Source organism: Schistocerca piceifrons, chromosome 2 (genome assembly GCF_021461385.2).
Source record: "Schistocerca piceifrons isolate TAMUIC-IGC-003096 chromosome 2, iqSchPice1.1, whole genome shotgun sequence".
Classification (NCBI taxonomy): Eukaryota; Metazoa; Arthropoda; class Insecta; order Orthoptera; family Acrididae; genus Schistocerca; species Schistocerca piceifrons.
Genome location: NC_060139.1, coordinates 210,761,656 through 210,788,435, shown reverse-complemented (window position 1 = coordinate 210,788,435; position 26,780 = coordinate 210,761,656). Strand labels below are relative to the sequence as shown.

General features: G+C 46.6%; 1 long non-coding RNA gene across 1 annotated transcript in view; it reads right to left on the bottom strand.

Annotated features, from left to right (window-relative positions):
• The window catches only part of LOC124774967, an 805,902-nt gene that overhangs the window by 360,742 nt on the left and 418,380 nt on the right, over nucleotides 1–26,780 (bottom strand). The gene's annotated exons all lie outside the window — the stretch shown is intronic.

Here is a 26,780-nt window from a genome sequence, read left to right as displayed (position 1 = left end):
CCAAGACTAACCGTATTTTACTGAATTTCGATGTGCTTAAGAAAGAAAGCTTCTTATTAATTTCAGACACTAAATTAACTTTCAGTTTTCTGATTTTATTAAATCTTTTACTAAATTAAGTCAGAGTGCAGCGAAGGTTATTACTCCTGACAAACTTTCAGTTTTCACACTACACGTGTCAACCTTCAGTTGCCACGCTTCTAGTGCTAATTATATGTGTAATTACCTTTCTTTTTCAGTTACTATAGTAATTGTCCTTAGGACTGGCGACCGTAATTTCCCCCAAATCTCAAATATCTAATTACTGCTAGTTAACTGTTAACGTAACGGCCGCACATTTACTTTCTTCATTATCTTTACCCCTTTTCAAAATTAATTTCCACCAGTTTCATTTGCATTTTTCCTTTCATTTAGATGTAACCCTTTCCTCCCTCTTTACCGACAGATTAACTTCGGTGACGATTGCTTTTCCCAAATTTCCATTAGGTACACACAGTTTAATTTTTCACTGTCATTAAGGTCGATAAGTGAGGGGGAGGTTACAGACTGCTATTACTTCCTGGTCGTGGTCTGTGGTAAGAAGGTGCGGGTTGCAAGTTCGGGCTGGCAGTCAGTTGGGACGTGACTGGAGCGCAGTCCAGACCTGCCAGTGAAGGAGTTGCAATGTGGCACTAGTGCAGCCGGGTTGGAGCTGTGAGGTCTGCGTCGACACGGCTCTCCCGACCACTGCCGCCACGCATCACTTGAGCCGGGCCACGGTCTTGCTGGATCGTCGGCCGGTCTTCTTACCGAACGACGCGTTTTGGCTCGCGAACCCTTAGTGAGTCGGCTGTGTGTGTGTGAGTTTAGACTCCCGATTTGTCTTCGTGTGTGCTTACTTACTGTTCGGTATCGTTCAGGTCTTTGTGCAAGTGTTTGTCAAGTTGTGTGTGTAGTGGGCGTGATTTCCTTTGACAAGTTATTTTAAATGTTGTCGGCATACTGGCTCTGAGAGGTCGGTCGTCTCATCGGGCGATGTGTAACTGGTTCTCTGAGCGCTTCTGGGCCCCTTCTTGTGGAACTTGGGCCGGTCCTTTCCTGGTGCAGGGATGTTACTTCGCCAATTGGCGTGTTTCCTCTGCTTGGTTGGGTCCGAGCCAGTATTTCCGCCGTCGTGTGTCTGGAAGTGAGTGGGAGACGCACCAGTAGTACAGTCGCGACGGAGCAGCAGTCGCGGACGGACCAGCGGGCAGTCGGTCGGTTGTTGCGGACCAGGGAAGTTATCTCCGCGCCGTGCAGTCGGCTGGGTCCGCTGGCGGTCCCTGGGCAGTGTTGGAGCGTGTCCGATTGCTACGAGCTTCGTGGATCACCCACCCAGGACGTCAAGTTGAGTAGTGGTTTCAACTATCCAAGCCACATCCACTCATGTTGTGTGGTTCGTTTCGGTGGTTTGCTGTTGGTGAAGTTTTCCTGTGAGCAACACTGAGTGTTTCTATTGCTCGAATTTAGCCGCTATGCGGTGGAATTAACTGTATTGGTTGACTACAATTCAAGTGCACCAGCGGAATTTTCTGCCTTGTGGCCGTTAGTGTTCTGGTTACCTGCCCTGGCCACTAAAGTAATTTCAGGCAGTGTCCTTTCCTCACCTGTTGTCGCTGTCCAACATGGTGTTAAGTTTTGACAGCTTAATACATATTTGATTGTGGATAGTCACGTTCATAACATGTTGTGTTTGAGTTCTCGTGTACCGATTGGTGACAAGCAAGTCGTTTTGTCAGTCGGTCCGTGTCTGTCCCTTGGCTGGGTTACCGACGGATCAAATGTAGCTGGGCTCACTACCTGTCTCACCCAAGTGAACGAGAGTAGACCGACCCCTTGAGGCTTCTGAGTGCCATTGTCTTTATTGTCTGTTTATAATCTATTAGAGCCAAAGGTAAAAAAAAATCTTGGTTTCTCTGTGTTTTATGTAAGTAAGTTTGAATTCCGGCAAGTGGATATTTGCTGAAAGGTTATTGCCATTGTGTTGTCTTTTCTTTTAGTCTGGTTTCTGCTACTTAAAACTTAAGGCTTATGGTTATATATATATATTTTTTAAGTTCTGGATAATTAATTGTGGGCTTACTTCCGTAGTTGCGGGGCTTCCCCACATCTTTTACGTTTAACGCAATGTTCCCTAATATGGACCAAGTCACTTATATTACATAACAATTATTCCATTAGTTATTGAAATCCACAATCATAATTTAAACAAAATCGTTCAAAAATTCACATAACTGAAATATGTATACAAAGTCACAGAATTTCCATGATAGATACAACATTCTATACAGGGTGTTACAAAAAGGTACGGCCAAACTTTCAGGAAACATTCCTTACACACAAAGAAAGAAAATATGTTATGTGGACATGTGTCCGGAAACGCATACTTTCCATGTTAGAGCTCATTTTATTACTTCTCTTCATATCACATTAATCATGGAATGGAAACACACAGCAACAGAACGTACCAGCGTGACTTCAAACACTTTGTTACAGGAAATGTTCAAAATGTCCTCCGTTAGCGAGGATACATGCATCCACCCTCCGTCGCATGGAATACCTGATTCACTGATGCAGCCCTGGAGAATAGCGTATTGTATCACAGCCGTCCACGATACGAGCACGAAGAATCTCTACATTTGGTAGCGGGGTTGCGTGGACAAGAGCTTTCAAATGCCCCCATAAATGAAAGTCAAGAGGGTTGAGTTCAGGAGAGCGTGGAGGCCATGGAATTGGTCCGCCTCTACCAATCGATCGGTCACCGAATCTGTTGTTGAGAAGCGTACGAACACTTCGACTGAAATGTGCAGGGGCTCCATTGTGCGTGAACCAGATGTTGTGTCGTATTTGTAAAGGCACATGTTCTAGCAGCACAGGTAGAGTATCCCGTATGAAATCATGATAACGTGCTCCATTGAGCGTAGGTGGAAGACCATGGGGCCCAATCAAGACATCACCAACAACGCCTGCCCAAACATTCACAGAAAATCTGTGTTGATGACGTGATTGCACAATTGCGTGCGGATTCTCGTCAGCCCACACATGTTGATTGTGAAAATTTACAATTTGAACACGTTGGAATGAAGCCTCATCCGTAAAGAGAACATTTGCACTGAAATGAGGATTAACACGTTGTTGGATGAACCATTCGCAGAAGTGTACCCGTGGAGGCCAATCAGCTGCCGATAGTGCCTGAACACGCTGTACATGGTACGGAAGCAACAGGTTCTCCCGTAGTACTCGCCATACAGTGACGTGGTCAACGTTACCTTGTACAGCAGCAACTTCTCTGACGCTGACATTAGGGTTATCGTCAACTGCACGAAGAATTGCCTCGTCCATTGCAGGTGTCCTCGTCGTCCTAGGTCTTCCCCAGTGGCGAGTCATAGGCTGGAATGATCCGTGCTCCCTAAGACGCCGATCAATTGCTTCGAACGTCTTCCTGTCACGACATCTTCGTTCTGGAAATCTGTCTCGATACAAACGTACCGCGCCACGGCTATTGCCCCGTGCTAATCCATGCATCAAATGGGCATCTGCCAACTCCGCATTTGCAAACATTGCACTGACTGCAAAACCACGTTCGTGATGTACACAAAGCTGCTGATACTACGTACTGATGTGCTTGATACTAGTACTGTAGAGCAATGAGTCGCATGTGAACACAAACACCGAAGTCAACATTACCTTCCTTCAATTGGGCCAACCGGCGGTGAATCAAGGAAGTACAGTACATACTGACGAAACTAAAATGAGCTCTAAAATGGAAATTAAGCGTTTCCGGACACTTGTCCACATAACATCTTTTCATTATTTGTGTGTGAGGAACGTTTCCTGAAAGTTTGACCTTACCTTTTTGTAACACCCTATATAAGCAATACTGCAAATTGACATAGAAATTTCGATATTGATACAAAATAGGACGAAAATATATGTTAATGCTCTCTGATATTATTACGATCCAGCCCTTTAAGTTTTGTGTGTTATGACCACCACCTAATGGTAGGTTGATTGGCTGATATGGGGGAGAGGACCAAACAGCGAGGTCATCGGACCCGTCGCTTTCGGGAAGAATTGGGGAGGAAGTCGGCCCCGCAGTTTCAAGGGAATTGTTTTGATGGAAGAAGAGCCAACACCGTGTTACTAGTGGAGGCCGAAATGCACGCGTTTTAGCTCACGCAGGCTGGCTTGAGGAGGGAAGGACTATACTGACGTGAGGTCTGGAACATGACGAGGAATCAGAATTCACAAAGCAGACGTAACTAGTTTGATACTTAACTTTAATCCATTAATGATGAGCGTCGCTCTTGACGGTACATGATTCACAATATTATCTGTTCAGAACACATTCGTAGTAACTGAATATGGCGCCTTGCTAGGTCGTAGCAAATGACGTAGCTGAAGGCTATGCCAAACCGTCGTCTCTGCAAATGAGGGCGTATGTAGTCAGTGAACCATCGCTAGCAAAGTCGGGTGCACAACTGGGGCGAGTGCTACGGAGTCTCTCTAGACTAGACCTGCCGTGTGGCGGCGCTCGGTCTGCAATCACTGATAGTGGCGACACGCGAGTCCGACGTATACTAACGGACCGCGGCCGATTTAAGGGCTACCACCTAGCAAGTGTGGTATCTGGCGGTGACACCACAGGAATCATCCCGCCATTTTTCTGAAACCACACCACACTTGCTAGGTGGTAGCCTTTAAATCGGCCGCGGTCCGTTAGTATACGTCGGACCCGCGTGTCGCCACTATCACTGATTGCAGACCGAGCACCGCCACACGGTAGGTCTAGAGAGACTCCCTAGCACTCGCCCCAGTTGTACAGCCAACTTTGCTAGCGATGGTTCACTGACAAAATAATACGTTCTCATTTGCCGAGACGATAGTTAGTATAGCCTTCAGCTACGTCATTTGCTGCGACCTAGCAAGGCGCCATTATCAGTTGCTATTGAAATTGTAAATAATGTACAGACAAAAGCTACGTTCAACATTAATAGATTAAAGTTAAGCATTCCACCATCTGCGTCCGTTTTTCTAAGTTCTAATTTCCTTGTCCTGTTCCAGACCTCACGCCAGCCTGCATGAGCTTAAACGCGTGCCTTTCGGCTTCCTCTAAATTTCGTGGATTGGTCTCCTGCCAATCCACAACATTTTGGTAATGAGGCCAAACCGCGTTCGTACCTATACTGCCCTGATTTACTTGTGTAATGGCTTCGCCACCATCTCCAGATGTACTGTCCGAATTTTATCGCTTACAGAATCAGCAGACGCAAGCCTTACTGGATGCCCTTGGACAGCTCGTCCAGGGTCAACGTGCAATGCACACCGAAGCGGCAGCCGCCGCTCCACTGCTAATGCACCGACAACACGCTGTTGCACCAACTTTCCGACCTTTTAATGCTGACTGGAAAGCTGGACGGAGTGGTCACGCCAATTTGGATTCCATCTCGCCGCCTACAGAATTCGAGATAACGAGCGGCAGCCTTTTTTGATAGCATCCGTCGACGTCCAAACGTACTGTGTGATAGTCAAATTATTTCCCCGACGCGACGTAGCAACTCTGTCCTACGACGAAATTTTGTCTGCATTAGACGCATATTTCAAAGAATCAGTCAATGTAGTTGCAGAAAGGTATACCTTCTTTTGTACAAAACGTACAGCAGGTCAGACTAATTGGGAGTGGGTTGCAACCTTACAAGGCCTTACTAGGGATTGTGCTTTTGAGTGTCAATGTGGACTCCCTTATTCAGATACTATGGTACGTGATGCAATTGCACAGAACGTTTCTGATGTTTGTATAAGGGAACAGATTTTGAAACTAGTCAGTCCCTCCCTTCAACAAGTGATGGACATATTGGATCGGCAGGACACACTTGACTTTGCTCAGGAATCACTTGAAACTTCACCAGCCATGTGTCACGTTGACCGACCCGCCGGGCGAGCTGCAGGGAGCAGTAAACAGCCCTTGCGCCCAGCCGCCCAACGGCCGCCAGGCTCTCAGCCACGTGTGCCGCGCAGGAAAGCAAATGCAGTGCTAAAATCATGCCCACGGTGTGCTACTAGACATTCGCGTGAGAATTGCCCATCACGACAGGCTATTTGCTTTTTCTGTAATAAAAAAGGACATGTTCAGAGCATTCGCCAGAAAACGCTCAAATCGGACACTCACAGTCATTCCAGGCCCTTTGCTTCGCGCCGAATTCGAACTTAGGATACTCAGGTTCGTGAACCTTCGCTCATGGAAATTCATGTAGTTCATTCCACTCCGCCCAGTGCCACTCTCTCTAACAGTGACTGTGTTCGTCCCACAAAAAGTGTGCATTGCCATCGCCGGAAATCCCGTCAAGTCGCAAGTGATTATGTACCAGTGTCAGTTCAAGTTGCACGAGACAGTCGCTCTTGTCATAAGCACGACAATAAACTTTTTGTAGATTTGGACATTAACGGCAAAGTGATACCGTTCCAGCTCGATACCTGAGCTGCAGTTTCACTGATCAATCACGACACATACAAACAGCTGCGCACACCTCCGTTGCGTGCCGCAAATGTTAAGTTAAGTAGTTATTCAGGACAAGCGATCCCTGTGTTAGGACAGTGCAGCCTTATTGCAACATACAAGGGACAAACAAAACTTGTCATTGCGCGTCCTTCATTCTTCTTCTGCAGTGAATTTGTTTGGTTTCGATTTATTTCAGTTGTTTCACTTGTCTATAGTCAATCAGGTCCTATCAGTGAACCAGACTGTGCCTTCAGACAGTGTTTCTCGTCTGTGTGAAGAATTTGCAGACATTTTTGCACCGGGCCTTGGTTGCGCTAAGAACTATACAGCACATTTGGAACTGCAAGTAAACGCGCAACCGAAATTTTTCAGAGCGCGCAATGTTCCCCACGCATTGCGTGATGAGGTCGCAAAAACATTACACGATTTGGAATCACAAGGTGTAATTGAACGTGTGCAGGCTTCTCTCTGGGCATCACCCTTAGTAATTTTGCCAAAACCTTCCGGAAAATTGAGACTTTGTGTGGACTTCAAGGCAACAGTGAATCCACAACTAGTGATTGCAACTTTTCCTTTACCCCGTCCGGAAGATCTCTTTGACAAACTGTGCCCGGGTAAATATTTTTCGAAGTTGGACCTAGCAAAATGGTTCAAATGGTTCAAATGGCTCTGAGCACTATGGGACTCAACTGCTGAGGTCATTAGTCCCCTAGAACTTAGATCTAGTTAAACCTAACTAACCTAAGGACATCACAAACATCCATGCCCGAGGCAGGATTCGAATCTGCGACCGTAACGGTCTTGCGGTTCCAGACTGCAGCGCCTTTAACCGCACGGCCACTTCGGCCGGCTGGACCTAGCAGATGCGTACTTGCAAATACCGGTGGACGAAGACTCCCAGCGCGTTTTGGTGGTTAACACACATCTTGGTTTGTATCGATTCAAACGACTGCCATTTGGGTGTGCATCCGCCCCTGCATTGTTTCAGCAATATCTACAAACTGTTTGTGCGTCGGTCCCCACTGCAGCAAACTATCTGGACGATATTGTGATCTCCGGAAAGACGGAAGAAGAACATTTAGCCAATCTCAGAACATTATTTCAGGTCTTGCGACCAAATGGTCTTCGCTTGCGGAACGACAAATGTGTGTTTTTTGCTCGTGACTTACCCTACCTGGGACATGTAATCAATGCCCAAGGCATACATCCCAGTTCCGAGCACCTCCGTGCCATACAAGACTTGCCTTCGCCGCAGACTTCGAAGCAGCTACAGAGAGTGCTGGGAAAAATTAATTATTATCATCGCTATGTTCCCCATGCCTCTTCCATTTCAGCTCCGCTTCATCACTTACGCCGTAAAGGTGTTCCGTTCGTTTGGACGACGGAATGAGAACGCGCCTTTCGCCAGTTGAAATCGTCGTTGCTTTCCAGTACTTGCCTTACGCCATTCGATCCCCAGAAACCCCTTTTGTTGATGGTAGATGCATCGGATTTCGGGATCGGTGCTGTGCTTGCGCACACAGATGGATCGCACGATCGCCCTATTGCCTTTGCGTCCAAATTGCTCTCGTCTGCGCAAAGAAATTATTCACAGATCGAGAAAGAAGCATTGGCTCTCGTATTTGGTGTTACTAAGTTTCATGATTTCTTGTATGGTCGTTACTTTACCATCATCACAGACCACAAACCTTTGACATCGCTTTTTCATCCGAACAAGCCTGTACCTCCACGTACAGCGCAGAAATTCATTCGCTGGTCTATTTTCCTCTCGCAGTACCGCTACGATATCTTGTATCGGTACACTGCTAAGCACGGAAACGCCGATGCGTTGTCCCGTTTGCCTGTTGCTGAGGATAGAGCATTCGATTCCTCCGAACTTGCTTGCATGTTCATTGATGCGAAAACCGATGACGTGGTCGAATCGTTTCCGATTGATTTTCGTCGTGTAGCTACAGCTACAGCTGCTGACCCTGTCCTTGCTACCGTTCCGCGTTTTGTTGCTACGCAATGGCCCTTGTCAAAGTCACAAGGAGAGACTTTTTGTACGACGTGGTGTTTTGCTGTTGCGTTCTGATAATGATCAGTCCAGGGTCGTGGTCCCACGTTCGTTACAGTCCTCTGTCTTACAGCTTCTCCACCAAGGACATTGGGGTATAGTGCGAACGAAACAACTTGCTCGTCAGCACTGTACTTGGTTCGGAATCGATGCTGCGATTACGAATATGTGCTCTTCTTGCATGGCGTGTGCCGAACAACAATCCGCACCACCGCGGAAATTCTTTGGATGGCCAAAAGCCACTTCCCCTTGGCAACGCTTACACATCGATTTTGCTGGTCCATTCTGGAATGCTCGATGGTTGGTTCTGGTTGATTCATTCAGTAATTTTTCTTTTGTTGTCCGGATGTCTTCCACGACGTCTTCTGCCACCATCCAAGCGTTGTCTGCTATCTTTTGCATTGAAGGTCTTCCACAGACTATTGTTTCCGACAATGGCCCACAATTCATGTCCGCAGACTTTGTCATTCTGCAAGGCCAATGGTATTCAACATCTGACGTCCGCGCCGTTTTCGCCACAGTCAAACGGTGCCGCTGAACGATTGGTCAGGACTTTCAAGTCACAGATGTTGAAGTTGAAAGAGTCGCATTCTCGGGAGGACGCGTTATTGCTCTTTTTGTCCTCGTATCGCTCTCAGCTCCGAGATGGTCGCTCGCCGGCTGCGTTGCTTCACGGTCGCCCTCATCGCACCTTGATGTCTTTGCTACATCCGCCGCATCCGGTTCCTGTGCAGCGGCAGACACCTGCTTTTGCTCCAGGCGACGTTGTCTACTATCGCCACTATCGAAGTTCACGGCGTTGGCTCGAAGGGTGCATTCTTCGCTGCCTCGGCCGCGCTATGTATCTGGTTTTGGTGGCCTCTGGTGAGGTGCCCCGGCATCTCAACCAGCTGCGCCTCTGTCGTCGCACGGGTTCTGCCGCTCCCCGTCTGCTTTCAGCGACGGTGCCGTCCGGTCAGCGCCCTGGGGATCCATCTACTGGCTCGCCTCAGCCCCAGGTGTTACCGACGCTGCCTTCCATTTTGCCCCATGGCGACGCGCCGCCGCCGCCGCCTTTTCTCCCGCGGGCGACGCCCGCAGTGGACGCTTCGCTGCAGCTGCCGGGCGCCTCCCTGGGTCACGCGCGGCCGATCGCTTCCCGTGACCGGTTGTCCTCCGACATGGGACTCTTGCCTGCTCCGGACCATATGTCGCTCCTGTCACTCTACGGGCGCATACACCGCATGTTGGCGTGCGCCCTGGAGTAGGTTTTCAGGCGTTTCCTAGCTCCCCGCGGTCCGAATGTCAGAGTGCGGGTGGCACAGCCTCGCCTGTTGTTAGGCTCCCCACCTCGTCGCATACGTCAACATGGGGTCCTCCCCACGGCGGGCGGAAGCCTTATAACACAACCGTAAGCCGATTTGCGGGGAAGGAATGTGGTGTCACCGCCAGACACCACACTTCCTAGGTGGTAGCCTTTAAATCGTCCGCGGTCCGTTAGTATACGTCGGACCCGCGTGTCGCCACTATCAGTGATTGCAGACTGAGCGCCGCCAACTGCAGGTCTAGAGAGACTTCCTAGCACTCGCCCCAGTTGTAAAATGGTTCAAATGGCTCTGAGCACTATGGGACTTAACATCTATGGTCATCAGTCCCCTAGAACTTAGAACTACTTAAACCTAACTAACCTAAGAACAGCACACAACACCCAGCCATCACGAGGCAGAGAAAATCCCTGACCCCGCCGGGAATCGAACCCGGGAACCCGGGCGTGGGAAGCGAGAACGCTACCGCACGACCACGAGATGCGGGCCCCCAGTTGTACAACCGACTTTGCTAGCGACGGTTCACTGACAAAATACGTTCTCATTTGCCGAGACGATAGTTAGCATAGCCTTCAGCTACGTCATTTGCTACGACCTAGCAAGGCGCCATTATCAGTTGCTATTGAAATTGTAAATAATGTACAGACAAGAGCTACGTTCAACATCAATGGATTAAAGTTAAGTATTCCACCATCTGCGTCCGTTTTTCTAAGTTCTAATTTCCTTGTCCTCTTCCAGACCTCACGCCAGCCTGCGTGAGCTTAAACGCGTGCCTTTCGGCTTCCTCTAAATTTCGTGGGTTGGTCTCCCGCCAATCCACAACCAAAATCACGGAAAACCTAAATCAGGTTGGCCGGAAGCGAATTTGAACTGTAGTCCTCCCGAATGCGCAAATGGTAGGACCTCAGCGAGCTGTTATTTACATTTCTTCCTGGAAGAATTCACATCTCCCTTTGCGTAACACTCATTTACACCGTATGTGTTTAGCGAGGCTTATTTCCTAGGGCGTATGACCTTACTGGAAAGGTCCTGTAAGTGCAATCGCGGTTAAAGAATAACTTTCAGTTGTAGTGTAATCCAATGAGACATTTGTGTTCTGTGTTCGTTGACAACACCTACGAAGTTACCGGCGAAGCGTTCCGTGCCTGCGGCTTCTTGCCGCGTGTTTCTGGCTTGCATGCGGCCGTGTCGACAGCTCTAGAGCATTTCCTAGCGCGGCTTGCTATTTGTTTGCAGTCGACTGTCTGTGCTCAAGTTGAGTACCTTACGTTATTTGACTTACACTGCAAATGAAAGTTTTCTGTGGGTCAAGAGGCCTTTATCTGATTAACTGACTTCGCAGAAGGAATTTTCCCTTCCATGTTATTGTTCTGTTTATTACATACTGCAACCTTGTTTTAGATTTTATTGTAAATTATTTGGTGCAACTCCTTTGGATGAGCCGTAAATTTGGATTGTTATGTCTTGTTAGATAGTTAATATTTATCTTTTGGCGGTCTGCCTAATGTTTTGGTTTTGCGCTGGTTTGCAGAAGTTTATGCCGAGCTCAGTATTAATTGTTTGCTGGTTTATTTAACTTTTTTGATTTAAATATGTTAAAGGGCCAGTATTGATAAAGTCTAATTTTCTTGCAACTTGTTCAAGGCGGTTAAAAGAGTAACTATTCTGTTCAACATTTAGAACACTTTTCAAATATGTAAATTTGGGGGAAGTGGGGAAAGGTGTGGTTGGCGTGCAAGTGGTAACTCGCTCTTTTTAACGGGTAAGGAGCCTGGGCTGAGCAGTGCTGTGGTTAACACCTCGCTAGCAGTAGCGGATCATTGTGGCTCATATTCCTGGAGTTTTGAGGCCAGAAGAGCTTTATGGGCCTCGCATGTTGCATCTGGTGATACCATTGCTATAGCATGGTTTTTGGCCCTATATAAATATTATTCCGAAGTCAAGAAGATATGTAACAAGCCGAAGCCAACATTATTGGTACGACTGCATCGCCGCCAGGTTAATAGCCACTGCAAATTACACCACCAGTACCATCAGCCTTCCACTAAATTGTTTATACTTGTCACTCTGTAAATGGAACAGGCATTTGTGAAATTTTGTTGATTTTATAATAATAATGGTGATGTTGCTAAAAACTCTATCTTAACACCCGCGCCTGCCGCTGTGACCGAGCGGTTCTAGGCGCTTCAGTCTGGAACCGCACTGCTGTCCTTAGGTTAGTTAGGTTTAATTAGTTCTAAGTTCTAGGGGACTGATGACCTCAGAAGTTAAGTACCACAGTACTTAGAGCCATTTGAACCATAAAGAGTCAAATAAAATAGGCCTGCAGCACGACTCAGTGAAAACAAACACGAACATCTGTCCGAACAGCTTGCGGAGTGGCAATTCGGTGCACAGAGCTGAAAAATTAGCTGCACATAACGTAAGCGGACCAGACCTTTGCCTTCTGTCCAGTCCTGGCGAAGACCAGTGAACGACGACTCGGAAACAGACGTCGTTCCGATCCGCACCTTGTCAGTTGCTCCACGCCTTGACGCTGGCCCCAGCTGCACATTGGGAGAAGACTACGTGTAAACTATATGAAGATGGTATCTGTTCTTTCGGACACGTCCGAAAGAACAGATACCATCTTCATAGAGTTAAGGCTAACCGGCCATTGATCTTCTTCTTCTGTGCTGGATGCACACACATTGCCCGAACTCTTATGGGACACGGTAAGATTGTAGGCCGCGAGTAATGAGTGTTATGTGGAGGGGCACTACCAATGTAGTGTGTGCACATTATGTTGGGAATGTGGGTCTCACGGGGAGCGTGCAAGGGATAAATCCCTGCAGTCGCACTATCCTCTGTGCCCTCGGTGACTCAGATGGATAGAGCGTCTGCCATGTAAGCAGGAGATCCCGTGTTCGAGTCCCAGTCGGAGCACACATTTTCAACTGTTCCCGTTGATGTATATCAACGCCTGTCGACAACTTAGGGTCTCGATTTAATTATCATTTCATACATATAAACTGTCTGCATTGCGCTGTTCAAAGATCTCTCTCGAAGCCGCTCTAGTGGCCGCCGTACAAGATTAACCGGGCCAGAGATAACCGCACAAGGGAGTAACAGGCGCCATCTGGTGTGACGCCAGCTGCAAACTGTCGATGGCGGGAAGGTGAAACGAGCCGCCACGGCCCACTGTGTCCTCATGTTTCATCTCTCACGCGACAGTATCGCCAGTAATATTTCCGTAGTACAATGCTTGCCCATGCAGGCAACGTGTCTCTAGCTGCCTGCGTGACGCTGAGGTACTCCAGTGGCCAACGAGATCCCAACATCTGTCCACGACAGAACACATGCGACACCAACTCGGAGGTCTACGCCTTTACTGTGCCAGGAGCCAGGGTGTCAGCGGCCAGTTCCAACAGCTGAGGGCCAGCTGGCCTCATGAGAGGACATTCCTCGTCAGCAAACCAGTACAGAGGGAGCACAACGTCCAACTGGTAAGTGGCTCCTAGTGCCAAGCTCCTTGTAAATGTATTTGAATTTTGTAATCACTGAAACAATATCACTTACCCCCTGAGCTCTTGAAGTGCTTTTCGTTTCTCACTTCTGAGAATATAACCTGTCAACCAGCTTTCTATCACGCAGTAAATTTATTACTAAGCAAATGTGGTTATTCAGAAAAATGACAAATTCATTTATGTTCAGAAAAAAATAGAACGACTACAGATAGCACGTTGATATTCACAGGCCATCTCCTGCTGAAATGATTAGTATATGAACCATGTCGGCCCGCGGGTTCAGTTCAACATCGAAATCAAGGTGATACACCACTTACCAGTAAAATGTGCCTGCGGCTATAAACCGAAGGTAATGGATCAGTGTTGCTTGAGCAGACGTGTAGGATGCCTCGCGGACGCAAGCGCGAACTGTACCATGAAATCAGTGAGTTTGAAGGGGGACGCATTATTGTCGTTAGAGAATGTGATGCATCCAACCGGGAAATTGCTGCTCGTGTGCGACGAAGTGTTTCAGCAGTGCAACGGGTGTGTGTAGGATGGTTCACGGAAAGCCGCAGAACACGACGAGATGGGTCAGGTCGCACCACCCAGGCCACCTTGCGGGAAGGCCGACGACTCATTCAGATAGCATTGCATCACAGATCTGCATCCTCCCCGGCTCTGGCGTAACAGTGGAGCAGTGTACCACATCGTACACTATCAGGGATGACAGTCCACCGCCGTTTATTACGGCATGGGTTACGCGCGCGTCGTCCACTTCTCCGCCTACCTTTGGCCAATGTGCAGAAGCATACTAGACGCCAATGGTGTATGGAACGACGTCACTGGGTACAGGAATGGCATCAGACAGTGTTTTTGGACGAATACAGGTTCTGTTTGTTTGAAAATGATGGCCGCATTTTTGGTTCGCCGCAGCCAGGGGAGCTGCATCATAGAGGCTTTCACACAAGACATACAGTGCCAACTCGTGGCCTTATGGTGTAGGGTGCTATTGGGTACAAACGCAAATCACAGTTGGTGCGTGTCCAGAGAACTGTGACCACTGTCGTTTACGTGAATGACATCCAGCGACACGTAACCATACCCGTTGTGCACAACACTCCAGACGCCATTTTTTAGCAAGGCAATGCAAAATCACATGTTGCTCCACGTACACGTGCCTTGTTAGTGTCACAGGACGTCAGCCTTTTGCCGTGCGCCGGCAGATCGCGAGATTTGTCTCCAACTGAATATGTGTGAGATAGTGTGAAATGACGGGTGCAGCGTTGTGAACCAGTGCCAACCACCACAGATGAACTTTGGAACCAGGTGAAGGCAGCATGGATGGCTGTACGACAGATCGACATTCGCGCCTGATACGCGTCGATGACATCATGCGTGTAACAAGTTATCAGGGCCGAAGGCGGACACATGCTAAACCGAGGTGACTGAAATGCTACTCATGTCCGAAGAAAGCTGAGGAACACATTAAAGTGCGTGTCCTGTGAATATGAACAAGGTGTCCTGCATTTTCTGAAATATCATTTTCGAAGTAGCTCCCATAGCGTGTCATGCAATCCTTCCAATGCTTCAGAAATGGCATGGATACTTCGCGAGGACACTTCTTCTTTTTGTAATGCAGCCATCCCTGCCCCATGGATTTCATCTTTTCATCGCTTCTGCAATGCTTTGCATCCTAGCGCTTCTTTGATCCGTCCGAATACATGAAAGTCACTTGGGGCAACGTCTGGTGAGTAATATGGATGTTCGTGACATTCAGCTCTCGTATCCTGTATTGTTTCTACTGTCGAACGGGCAGTTTGGGGACAAGCATTGTCATTTGCACCAAAAATCACCTACAGTGTTCTCGTCTTTTAATCCTGATTAAAGGGCGCGAATATGACTTGAGCAATGATTCCTGGCTTTCGGACTCGTATCAGATAGTTTTATAATGATATCTTTGCTGTTTGGATTACTTTGTCATGCAATTCGCGAAACACTGTTCGCGTTGTTATTTCTACAGTCCTGGAAAACTATGAGCCGGCCGCTGTGACTGAGCGGTTCTAAGCACTTCAGTCCGGAACCGCGCTGCTGCTACGGTCGCAGGTTCGAATCCTGCCTTTGGCATGGATGTGCGTGATGTCCTAATGTTAGTTAGGTTCAAGTAGTTCTAAGTCTAGGGGAATGAACACCTCAGACGTTAAGTCCCATAGTGCTTAGAGCCACTTGAACCGTTTGAAAACTATTAATTTAATAAATTTCATACTATTTCATACTATGGGAGGTACGGAACTGTTTCTACGGGGACGGCTACAGTGGTGCACTAGGAGAGACAATGAACTCGCATTCGGGAGGGTTACGCTCCAAACAGCGATTTGGCAATCTAGATTTTCGTTTCCTGTAGTTTCACTAAATTTATTAAGACGAATTTCGGAACTACTGTCTTGTCAATGACAAGGCAGCTTTTCTCGACTTTCCATATCCTGTTTGGGCTTGTGCTTCTTTAATAACCTCGTGAGCAGCGGAACCTTACTTCCTAAACTCGCTTTCTTCGAAGAACTGGTGGTCGATTCGCATCGTTGAACTTCGATTTTCGCTCCTGCTTTGTTGTGATAGAAAAAATAAAAATAATAGGAAAATAAAATAGCCTGGCGGGGATAGGAACAGATGTGTATGTTCTGGTTAAAATTAGCACATTTTTCGATGTAAATTCGCTGTAACGTACGAACGAAATTTGTGATTCATGATCTTTTGTGACATGAAAACTGTAACCAACCACCTTTCGTAGCCCGTTAATTACAGTAACACATGTATCATGATCTCAGGAACAACATCTGCGCCTCCGAACATGGTTATGAAGCCTCTTGGCATATTGAAACTCTGTGTCAGACCGGACTAAGACCCAGACCTTGTCTTTCACAGGTAAGTTTTCTTCCCAAATTAGCTATCCACGCATGATTCACGACACGCCCTAACACTTTCATTTCTACCAGTATTTCTTTCGCGATTTTCAAACTTATTCAGAATTCCGTTCTTGAGGATTACTGTCAGACTGCTGCTCCCCCCCCCCCCCCCCGTTCCGGTTATTTGCTGTAAAGAGGAAAACTCTGTACCGCGTTCTGTTACGATGTTATGCTCAGATTTTCGGCAGCGTCTTTTACCACGCTTGGTGCTGAAAATATCAGGAAGTTATTCTGGCTTGAGATTCTCGTCTTTCGCTTGTAGCAGGAGATATAAGACACTATAAACTTATTATACGCAATACTTCTGGACTATGAAGAGGTGGTTTTGGCAGGTCTGTCTCAGGCTGTTTGCTTTATGGGGTGGCCTACATCGATTTCACGACCATTCGATCGCTTTCGAAACAAATGAAAGAATCAGCAGACAGTACCTCATAGTCCTCTTCAACGCCTTTTCGACCAATAAAGATTTAATTTGCCTACTTTCGAAACACACGGAAAGAAACAGCAGACATTATCTGATGGTCATCTTCATTTTATGGTACTCCCGTAGAGCCACAAATCCATAACGATCTACCTCTGGCAAGTTACATAAAACGTCAAATTCTCCGCACACGAAGTCTGTCGAATGATTTCCTTACAGCTCTGACATTTTTATATACTCATCGCACAGCGTTGTATTCGATACTAAGATGTTGGACTTCATGATCTGTCTTATTACCATATCACCACGTCACAACATTACACATCGAAATGTCTATGTTTCCAGCGTTTTGATAGAAATATGTGAACATAATGACTGTGTGCTCGTCATGTAAACTTCTATTAACTCATATATGTCCACATTAGTACAGTTCAAGGATGAAACGAAATGGAATCCTAGACGAACATTCTGACTAACGATGGGACTTTTCATTTCATGGATATTAGTAATCGGTGACGCTGCTCTCGGTTTCAATCAGAAGACTCAGACAATAACAATTTTAGAAGGACGTGGATAAAAGTACGCTATTTTTGGCATGAAAAGCCTAGTAGCTGTTGCAAAATCATAACGAGAATCGAGACTGGAAAATACCTCCCTGTCATGCTTAGGGGTTGCAAAAACTAAAACGTCAGCTAAAAGCGCATTTCTCAGATATGTTACGATAGGTGCGTATTAACAAAAATTACTAAGATGCTTGCAATACGTGTTGCTGATTACTATAATGTTAGCGAGGACTAGAACAACAATACCGTACACGGCCGGTTTCCTCGGAAATGCAGCTCAACAGAGCCGCGGTTGTTATATAAGGAGACGCGCTGCCCCCGAAATCCAGACGACTTCAGCAACAGGAGAGGGCAACACGGAGCGACAGCAGCTTTGCACGGCGAGAACTTCTCACGTAAGTATAGGTAAGTACGTCTCTCCACAGGTGCGTCGGCGAATACTCGTCTGCGACTCTTCCCTTCTGTGGCCCTCCACGTCTGCGACTCTACACGCCTGCGACTCTACACGCCTGCGACTCTACACGCCTGCGACTCTACACGCCTGCACGACTACACGCCTGCACGACTACACGCCTGCACGACTACACGCTGGCAGTGGCTACACAACTGTGGCTCTTACGTGTCTATGACTGTGTGCCTAGGATTACTCATCTGGAAGTGCTACGTGTCCGTACTGTTCACACCAATCAGTCTACTCTGCTGGGACTGTACACTTGGCGAACCCGGGTCTACGCCGCGCATCCGCGGGTCTACGCGACGAGTGGGCGCACGGCGTCGACGAGTGGCTGCCACGCATCTGCGACTCTACGCATACGCGACTGCTTCGCATCTGCGACTCTACGCATCCGTGACTCTGCGTCGCATCGGCGCCTCATCGCTACGCGTCGGACACACTACGTAGGAGCGACTCTACCCACTCCACCCAGTCTACGCGTCTGCCACGCACCGCTGACCCTGAGGACGTCGCCTCTGCATGACAGCTCATCGTGGTCCCTCAGTTCCGACCAGGGTTTTCGGGAGGTTTTCCTTGGTTGTAAGGCGAATGCCGGAACTGCTTACCCCCTCCCAATGATATAGAGATAATTCAATGTAAAGAAGAAATTGAGAAATAAACGAAATAAGCTTACTTTGCCTTGTCTTCAATTAATTTTGACACGAATAAACTGTATAATGAATAACGGTAGTGAAGTACTGCGCCTGAGGCAGGAAGTTTCATATGACTGCTGTAGTATGCCGAGAGAGAAAAATCAGTGGACGTCTTGCAGACAGAAAGAAAACATTTGTGGCTCATGTACAAAGTTCTGGCAAATCAGATTCGTTCACTGGCTGATTTGTGCGAAGCATTGAGAGCGACGTATTCTTTCCTGGAATGTAAAAATCTACGATTTTCTCACGCAAGTTTCGATAAATTTGGAGCTAGTTTGTGAGTTCCACCTCAGATAACTAATACAAAAGCTAAAACATGAAAACAAGGAGAACTTTCACTGCTCATAACACTATGTTGTCACAGCTATCAGCTAAAGATAAGATGAAAACAAGCAGAACTTTCACTGTTCATAACATAATGTTGCCACAGCTATCAGCTACAGTAAGTGCAAATGGTTACAACGAATTTCGACCTCGAAGATAGGTAGAGCCATACAGAGCTCTCGCCCGATCAACATTTCTTTTAAATACAGAGATTATCCTCAAATACGACGCAATGATGCCATCAGCGTAGAACTATTCTTTTATTTTTGTTTAAAGTGAATTAATTACTCTAAAAGTTGTATAGTTTATCGCTCTGGTCGATTTAATACGTTCATCAAGGTCTTCAGCCACTGTTCAATATCCTTGACCATACGGCCAATACAGCACATTCCCGGCAAGGAATCAATTCTGATTCGAGTTTTACTGTGGAGAATTGCAGCAGCGATTCACTTACGCGCTACACCACTGTCAGCGAACAATCTTGTGTGTGCTCAAAAAATTGCTCTGAGCACTATGGAACTTAACATCTGAGGTCATCAGTCCCCTAGAACTTAGAACTACTTAAACCTAACTAACCTAAGGACATCACACACATCCATGCCCAAGGCAGGATTCGAACCTCCGACCGTAGCGGTCGCGCGGTTCTAGATTGAAGCGCCTAGAACCGCTCGACCACACCGCCCGCCCCTTGTGTGTGCTGTGGATACCATCTTTCAAATGGGAGTGGTTGACATACTGTAATTGCATTCGGGAGGACGATGGCTAAAATCTCTTGCCCCTCATCGAGATTTATGTTCCCCATGGTTTCTCTAAGTAGTTCAACAAATGCTGCGCTGCTTCCTTTCAGACGTACTCGTCTGATTTCCGTCAGCAAGCCGACCTTGTTCTCATATCTAATGACCTCATCGTCTCCGGAATGTTAAGTTTACTCTTTCTTCCCTATTATCAATATCATTAAAGTAATCGTCAGTGGACCACGAAAGAACACACTTTGTAATGTAATACGAGGTGTCTTCGCAGTATTCTGAGTAAGTGTGAGTGCAGGTACTCTCAAACGTCCAGGTGGGCTAGTGAGGACTGAAGACCAGAAGCAGACTAGGCAGCTGTTGCCTTCAGCTGCTGCTGAAGACACTTGGCACCGGCCGGGGTGGCCGAGCGGTTCTAGGCGCTATAGTCTGGAACCGCGTGACCGCTACGGTCGCAGGTTAGAATCCTGCCTCGGGCGTGGATGTGTGTGATGTCCTTAGGTTAGCTAGGTTTAAGTAGTTCTACGTTCTAGGGGACTGATGACCTCAGATGTTAAGTCCCATAGTGCTCAGAGCCATTTGAACCATTTTTTAGCACACTTGGCGGCTGCCAGGAACCAGAGGGGGCCAGCGTTTTCATTGCGAAACCTCCCGCTTGCTGCCTCTCTTACAGGGTGGCCAAGACAAAACGCGTGGAAAATGTTACTCATCTTAAGGTAGACAACCCAACTTGCATTCTACACAAGTGGGGTACATGATCTACACTTGGTTATCTATCTTAATGTGCATGAGATATGTTGCTCATCCTATATCACACGATAAGATGTTCAGACGAATCATTTGAATATGCTGAGTATACCTAGTGTCTGATGAGATACGTTTTGCTATTCTCGTGTTCGGAATACCATAATACAACATTGCAAACTGACTGCAGTAAGTATTTACCATCGCCTCCAAATGGCACACTGCTCGTTTTGGAGCGCTGTAGACGGTGTGGAACTCGTGCAAGGTAGTCCTGTGACTCTCCACTGATGACAATGAGGTCCCGGGTATGTGGCAAACGCTTGGTTAGAAGCAGTGCAGTAAGGTGGGGCGACGTGAAGACTATGATGGTGGCAGAAAGCAATTGTCGCGTTCGTACGTGCCCGTGACTACGTCATGAATGAAGTTGCTCGTTGGGGCATCAACGTGGAGTGTCCAATTTGTCTACAATGACCTGCATTCCACTAGCAGCCATGTAACGTAGCATAAGAACAGTATTAGCTGAAAGACGAATCAGTCACGGTTTGGGAATGAGTGTCTCGCCTTGTCAGTGAGAGAAATCCGACAAAAATTGCTGCTGTAGGTCCATCTTAATCAGTTGCTGAGTGAAAAATACGAAGAAATCAGCATGAATTGGATATTCACAGCGACACACAAAGTTGTAGGTCTTCAACGCACCAACCAAGAGAACGAAGGAAAAGTAATTGATTGGATTATCCAGTGTGAAAAAAAGTCTGGAATTATTTAGAAAGACAAATGAAACGTAGCAATCAACAGTCCTGCAGTCTGTTAGTTCTGCGTAATCGAATCATCAAAGACTGACTTCAGCTGCATACGGAATATCTGAAGATAGTACTGGACTCTGTTCCTCACCAAGTAGAGAGCGCTATCAAGGCTATGAGCGCTGTTAGGAGGTATCAACGTGATGTCTCCTGTTTTTCTTTCTGGTCTGCTTTTGTTCTAGTAATACGTGACGACAAATGGGAATAAATGTGATCCAGTTAACCTTCAAAAGTTCTACTGTTTAAAGAGCTGTCATAGTCGGTTTCCAGGATATTTGCCACAGTGCGCGGTGGCTAACGCATTCTATGAACGAGAAGGCGTTGTGCAACTTGCAAATTCTCCACCCTCACTGTCTGCCTGCTTAGCTGAGTGGTTACGTGCTTGTCTCCCGTGCAGTGGGCCCGGGTTCGATTCCCGGCCGGGTTGAGGATTTTCTCCGATCGTGGACTTGGTGTTGTGTTGTCCTCATCATCATGTCATCCTCATCCACGGCACGCAAGTCACCCAATGTGGCGTCCACTGAAATAAGACTTCCACTCGGCGGCCAAACTTCCCCGGATGGGACCTCCCGGCCAACAATGCCATACGCTCATTCCATTTTTTTTTCCCCACGCTCACGGACTGCTTGTCTGGTGACGTATCGCCACATCGCGTTGCCCGGGTCCCCGACGCGCTAAATGTCTTCCACGTGCTAGAGTACAAGTAATGCCCAGCGTTTCTCCTCGACATCTTCGGGTTGAGCTTCAGATCCTGCACTTACCCACATCAGCACTCGTTGATTACTAGTAGATAACGCCATAGGTTTCATTGGTTGCATAAAGTGCTTTTTTTAAATCTAAATAGAGGTAGTCGAGGTACTTGACAAGAACACCTTTAACTACAAAAAATAAAGAAATCTGTACGTATTATTAAAATTAATATTTGTATGTGTGTATGTTTGTTTGTATGTTCCACATCGCCTGCTAAACCACAGGACCGATTTCAGCTAGAATTGTTACACTCATCACCTACTACTTGGAAAAAAACCGCTGTGGTAGTAAGGTTCACCTATCATCAAGGATATATGGGGGTGAAAAGAAGTTTAGCCGACGCTCGATTACCCCGTATCTGAGAACAAGAGCACTAAGTGACTTCCAACAAACTTAAAACATAATTACAAACCTCTGCGAAACTTTTTCTCGGTGACAACCCCGACAAAATGATGAAAGGAAAAGATGTTTATCGCTTACTAAATTTTCTGTTTTTGCAGCAAAGTTGCAGCATCAAGCATGACATTTTAATTTATTACTTCTTTACTAGTCATTGTATTTGCGACACATTTCGCAGATAGTAATCGCATACGCCACTGAACGTACCTGAAAACTGTATCATTGTGTCACACATAGGTCAGGGGGTATGACATTATAAACATTGATACGTAAAGAAAACGGTCACATCGTGCATGACATTTGAATTTATTGCTTCTTTGGTGCTGAATCTATTCGCAGCACTTTTCGCAGACAATATGCTCACATTCCGTTGAATGTACGCCACGAATTTCAGCAGATATGTCATAAACACAAAAATGCGTGAAAAAGTGGAGCATCATGCATGACGTTGTAATTTATTAAGTTTTTGCTACTATCGCTATACGCAACGCTTTTCCTAGGCAGTATTCAAATATCACAATTAATAAAATATTCCGGGATATTAAAAATTTTAAAGTGAAATCCCTTCGACCACTTTTATGGTGAAATCGCTTCGACCACGTATAACAGCCCGGAATATTTTATAAATTGTGACAATTCCGGCCGTGAAAGTTTACATTTTACAGTGTTCAAATATACCAGTGAACGTACCTGCAAAATTATATCACTGTACGACTCGTTGTTCAGGAGATATGACGTCATAAAGATTAAGCTGCGCGAAAATGGAACTACAGGGCGGTGGTACGCGCGTACCCGGGAAAATCCAAGGGTAAAATCGCCCTTCTAAACCTTGGATCGATTTCTACCAAACTTAGTACATACGTTACTTACTATCCGGAAAGAAAAACTATGGGTTTTTCCCGCGCGCCGTTCGAGAGTGTAACGGTAGAGAGACAGCTTGAAGGTGGTTCATTGAATCCTCTGACAGGCACTTTATTGTGAACAGCAGAGTAATCACGTAGTCGTAGACATAGACGTGGGGGTAGAAATCGCCATCCTGCTACTGGTGTGGGGATCATAACACAGAGAGAGAACAGGATGTAAATCAAACACGTTTCAGGCGTCTAGTTTCTAAACTTATTTTATTTGGCTGCCAGTTCCGACCATTTACTACGCCATCTTCAGGCTCTTGACCGATGTGTAGGGAGATTCCACCTCGGTTCTGGTCAAAACAGGGCCCAGCATTACTGGTATAGGGATCGCTATAGCAAGCAGAAATTACTTTGGAAACTAGACGGCTGAAAGGTGTCCGATTAGACATCCTGTATCGAACAGCTGAATCCTGCAACCATCTCTGAGAAGATGGACATACAGAGATGGAGAAAGAATATGGGCATATAGGGAGCAGGAGCAGATGGAAACAGATAGGATGGAGGAGGGGGTGGGCAGAGAGAGGGGAGAAGAAAAAGGACCGAGAGAGGGGAGAGTTTGAGGTAGACCGAGAGAAGGCAGAGGAGGTGATTGACTTTAAAGGGGTGAGCAGGTGAGCTTACGTGGAAAAGCAGATGGACGTATTGGGGGAAATGAGGTGACGGACAGAAAGCGGAAGGAGCAGATGGACAGATGGGGAGGAGCAGATGAACAGAGAGAGGGGGAAGGAGAAAGACAGAGAGAAGGGCAGGAGGAGATGGAAAGAGAGTGGGGGTGGGGGGGGGGCAAGAGATGGACAGAGTGGGAAGGAGGAGATGTGATAACAGAAGATAGGAGATTTGAATAAATGCATACCGGGCAACGCTGATTACCCAGCTAGTATGAAACTAACAATTTATGCATTCGAATTTTATGTAGCGTACTTCGGGAAATATACTGATGAATCGAAACCTGACCAATGCCCACCGCGAGACTGAATACAATATTTTGGCGTTGCGATCACTTGACTCGGAGAGGGAAGCATGTAAATGGAGCAGAAAGGAATGGGGAATCACTGTAACGACGACAGGGGTCACAAAAGGGGAAATACACTGACATAAACTATTTTAACGAAGGGTAGACTATTATGGCCCTGTGCCTGGAGACGATCACCCATGAAATGGTGAAGAGGATCGGCTTTTCGTGTGTTACTGCTGTCGTGATCATCTATGAAAAGTAGTTGAAGGACGGTGAAATCATGAGTAGGCGACAAGATGTTGGAAGTCCACGCCCCACTGTAGAATCTCGAGTTCGGATGCTTAAGCTCTGTAGGAAATGACAGGTGATAATGTGTAGCAAATTTGACGACAGATTGCAACGCTGCAGCAGGTACAAATGTTTCGAACCACGCTGCTCAGAGCACATCGATATACAAGGGCTCGCAAAAATATAGAAACAGCGCGAGAGATGCATTCTTCAACATAAACGCAAATTCAAGGCAGTTTCTGCTGTTATCTTTGACCACAAACGGCACCTGTGCAATGTTATGTGTAGTTGTGAGCGCACTATGTCGGATACTGAATTCGAATGTGGGCTAATTGTTGGTGTTCCTGTGGCGGATGCTTCTGTAACCAAGATAATCGAAGTGATCGGTGTTTCAAGAGGCAGTGTATCGAAGATTTATATTCGGTACAAAGAAAGCGGGAAAATACAGTCCGCTAAGTCACAAGGCGGACGAATATTTCTGCTGAGTGGTCGTGACAGAAGACGGTTACGACGAAAAATTAAAGGGCAAAAGTCACGACAGGAATGTCGCACTCCCGAAATCTGTCAGAACCAAAACAACACGGAGGGAGCTCCAGAAACAGGGAATTGCGGCGCGAGCTGGTATTCCAAAATCATTCATCAGTGATGCAAACGACACTAACAGGGAAAAGTACTGCCGAAGCCATAAAACCTGCACTGCGGAGCAGTGGAAGAAAGTCATCGGTCGTATGAGTCCCATGTCACGCTGTTTCCAACTTTGTGGTCGAGTTTATGCTTCAAGAATGAAAAGTGGTCAGGATTCGGTGATGATTTGGACAGCCATGTCGTGGTATTCCTTGGGCCCCATCGATACTCTGCTAGGACGCATTGCTGCCAAGGATAATGTGATCATTTTGGCAAATCAAGTTCATCTCGCGTTACAATGTTTGCTCCACAATCGTGAAGCTCGGTTACAGGACGACGAGATCCCTGTTCGCTCTGCCCGCTTCGTCCAGGACTGGTTTTATGAGCTCCAGAACGAATTTTCGCGTCTCTCCTGTCCACCACAGTCACCAAATCTCAATATTATTGAATCTCTGTGGTCTACTTTGGAGAGAAGGGCGCGTGAGGAGGAGTAGGAGGAGGGGGAGGAGATTAGCGTTTAACGTCCCGTCGGGAACGAGGTCACTAGAGACGGAGAACAAGCTCGGATTAGGGAAGGATGAGGAAGGCAATCGGCCTTGCCCTTTCAAAGGAACCATCCCGGCATTTGCCTGGTAAGTGACGAAACAGCCCCAGTGGATAGCTAGACGCTATGAATAAAGACCTAAGACACGTTCACTGTACTCCGTTGCCTTTAGGAGTTAGTTACTTTCCAATGTAGAAGTATTAAATATGCAGGCCCATTTCTTTCCCTTGAGCTAAATTTATGAACCTTTGTGTGATGTGTGACTACTTTCTATTCAGTCCACGAGTCAGATCGCGTTTTAAAATTGTTTCTTTGGGGCATTGGAATCATAGATTCCGCTTATCTTGAAATTACCACGGCTTGTTTACAGCTACTTTTGGGAGCACGCTTTACTTGCTAAACACACACATGTTTTTCAGTGTCTTCCACGACGGTGAGGGTACCTTCCTGCTGAATAATTGTCCACGTCATGAGGACAGAATCGTGCTGAGCAGGTCTGATTCACGAGCATGTTAGTGAACTCACGTCGATATCAGAGATTCGCCTGATCGAAATCCGATGGAACTGAGAGTCTTGTACATAAGTAGATATCCACCGTTACATACCTCCGGGAAACCTGCCAAGGACTTGTCGAATCCAAACCACACAGAACTGCCGCTGCATTGCGTTACAAGGGTGGAGAAACACGCGTTTAAGTGGGTGGTCGTAATGTTTTGGCCCACCGGTGTGTATGCTCCCATGAAGTGGGTGCCGGAACATCCTTATAACAAGTATACATCAGAAACAACACCCTAATTTAAACTTAAATTACAGGTACAAAACCTACTTCAAAAACAACCGCACAATACATGGTAAGAGTCGGTACAACAGTTATGTACAGGTAGCAAGTGAACTAAACATTACCGCGAATAAGAAGGAAATAAACCTCAGAACATATATTTAACAATGAAATTCGCCAACAGCTGTTAAATACTTGACCAGCCGCTGGCTCATGTGCAATACTTGACGAGCCGCTGGCTCATGTCTACAGTGAATCAACAGAGGCTCAAAACATATATGTGGTGTGTTGTGCTTCCTACGTTTCCAGATTTGTATCCTCGTTATTACCGGTTTGCTAGGATTTTGTTCTAAGTGCACATTCTATGTTGGGTGTAGGTAACACCTACGCTGCATTTCTCATAAGGATGCGTCCACATCCACTGTACGTAATTCCTTCTTAATCGTGGAATCGTGAGTAGGA